General features: G+C 42.8%; 1 pseudogene across 1 annotated transcript; it reads right to left on the bottom strand.

The window, feature by feature from the left end:
• Window positions 1–1,509: 1,509 nt before the first annotated feature.
• LOC308426410 (small ribosomal subunit protein eS19-like) lies at window positions 1,510–1,927 on the bottom strand (annotated as a pseudogene). Its single transcript has one exon. The product of its transcript is annotated as a small ribosomal subunit protein eS19-like (transcript).
• Between the last annotated feature and the right edge of the window lie 763 nt (window positions 1,928–2,690).

The raw sequence follows: 2,690 nt of genomic DNA, 5'->3' as shown, positions 1-2,690 counted from the left end.
TTTGGGCCACCAGATCTAATGTAACACTGTGGACAGAGAGACAGACAGACAAACAGGAATGTAATAGAAGTGACAATCTCTTCCTGGATGCTTTTAATTAGGATGTTTTCACACTTCAAGCCTACAGCCATGTTCTCTTCTGTTACCAGGCAAGGGATTATGGCGACAAATGTTCACCTTTGATCTGAACTCACTTCCTAGAGGAGAGATCTTGCTACCAGGAAGACAGTTAGCAATAGACTCAGAACACGGCACAGAGTCCCTATGGGTGTCTGTGAGAGAAGAAAGCTGTGGCCATGTACCAGATCCAAAGAAAATCTCACCCATCTAGATCCTAAAGGGAAGTCCAAAATACCCAGAAACGGGCTCAGTCTGGACTCTAGGCAGAGTTCTGGTGGTTAGATAAAAGATAACATTTCTCAGGAACTTGTGAAACTGGTTTCTCTGATACCAAAAGGAGCCATTTTCCCTTACCCTGTCAGAAAAAACAAATGGCCTGGTGCCTGTCAGCATACCAGAAGCTTATGCTAACTTCCAGGCTCCATCATCAGTCTCACAAGGACCTGTGACACATTTCAAACCTTATGCCAGCATCCTAGCTCTTCTCACCTCCTCCCCTACTCTAAAATCCCTCCAGGGTATGGGCTTCCTTCTCCCCAGCTATTCAAGAAATACTCTGCTATTTTTTGGTATCTATCTATCATCAATTTATCTATCTATCTATCTATCTATCTATCTATCTATCTATCTATCTATCTATCATCTATCTATCATCTATCTAGTTTCTCTCATGACAGGGTTCAATCTGCTTACTCTTCTAGATGCATTTAGATAGCCTCTCTCCCTCCCCCCCTTCCTCCCTCCTTTTCTCTCAATCTCATATTCACAGTAAATACCATGGAATTTTCATGCCATGAGTTTATGTAAGCAGCCACTGAATTCTGACATTGCATTCCTACACTACACTGCCCTCCCCCCCAAGCTGGCTTTCCACTAAGAAATTGACTGATGTGTGGAAAACTTCTTTTAATTTGAGTCTGTAAAAACCAGTGTATGTAAGAAAGATCAATTTCTTTGGGGTGGCTGATAGAGGTTTTCTCATTCAGTCTCAAATTACATCTCCTGCTTTCAAAGTTTATTAGTGAAACGTCGCAGGCGATAGTATTTAATTATGAAATATTTTTTCCTACTTTGAGCTCTGCTTCTAAAGTCTTAACAAAAATTGATATTTCAATAAAAGCTACATTGCTATTTCAGAAGATTAAAATAGAAATAGGTCTGAAATATTAGTTGTCGTCAAATAGAAACAAAAGTATTTATGTATATGAGGTGTGGATATTTTCTTCTTCTCACTTGTAGTATCTTCCTCCTTGCAACTACAGAGTTTGATCTAGCACTGGCCTCAGTAAAGTGTTGTCTCATAACTGTTCATACTGCCCTTAATATAGTTAAAAGTGCAGAATGTCTTTTAACCCAAAGTTAAGATTTATTAACCCAACATCCTTTGTTCTAATGCTTCATGTTGGCAGCTGCCACCTGTCCAGCGATCCTGTCCAGATCTCTCTGACCCTGGGGTGTTAGCTTGCACCCCCCCTTGGTACTTATCCACCATTTTCAGTCCCTCCAGGGCTTGGAGGACTCCGGCGGGCCACACTCTTAGAGACTCTGCTGAAGTGGCTGGGCCTGACATGGCAGATCTTGGTCATGGAACCAACCCCTGCACCACCGCAGAGGTATAGGCACCGCGCTGTGGATGCAGTTCGTGCGTAGAACCAGTTCTCACCATAGAGGCAAGCTTTTTATGCTGGATCAGTTAGACCGTGTCCGCCCATTCGGGGACTTTGAGCTTCTCAGGCTTTTTGAGGAAGGCTGCCTGAGCTCTGATGAGCTCCTGCTGGTTAAATGTCTTTACAGTAACTCTGGGCATCCTGCGCCCTCCCCCTCCCCACTGCCAGCTAAAAAAGGGTGAGTCCAACCTCTTAAAGGCTCTACAACTGCTTCATATTATTACCATGGAGACCAAGCCTCAAGAACACGAATCTTTAGGAAACTGTTTCCAAGTCACTAAAGCCTTCAAATTTATAATGAAATATGCTTCTCCGTGGTGTACACAATTGGCATTGTTTCCTGAAGGGGAGTGTGGTGAAGACGGTCTGGACACGCTCATGTGCTCTAAGTTCCAGGTTTACCTCTGACGTCATCTATCTTGACTCTTTAGAATGTGACCCCTGCATTTGTGTACTTGCGGTACTATGGCCGTTCCAATGTGCCTTTCTGAAGCATTGGAATTTTGCCAAACTGAACTCCATCTCTCCACACCTTGAGTTCAGGAGAACACTCTTTGCAGAATCATGACACTTCCACCCACCCATCGAAGTGTTTAGATTCCCAATCTTCTTTCATCCCACCAAACTGAGCCTCTCTCCACAGAGCACACTGGGAAGATTTGGACAAATAGCTAAGTTTGTGCTCTTGGCCCTAGATCTATATCTTACCATTACTTACATTCTTCTCCCAGCAAGTGAGCTATTGTGTTTGTACTCTTTGTATGTGAACAAGAAAGACTGATTTGATAATTATAGACACATGCATTTTCTATTTCCTAGTTTAGCCACTTGGTTTTACCTCCTGTTTTTATCTCCTGAGATGTATCTTAACTCATAAAATGTATAGCTTGATTAAAGTGGCCC

The sequence above is a fragment of the Micromys minutus genome, assembly GCF_963924665.1.
Source record: "Micromys minutus genome assembly, chromosome: 1".
In the NCBI taxonomy this organism is placed as follows: domain Eukaryota; kingdom Metazoa; phylum Chordata; class Mammalia; order Rodentia; family Muridae; genus Micromys; species Micromys minutus.
The sequence above is the reverse complement of the archived record's forward strand: the minus strand, read 5'-3'. Positions and strand labels throughout refer to the sequence as shown.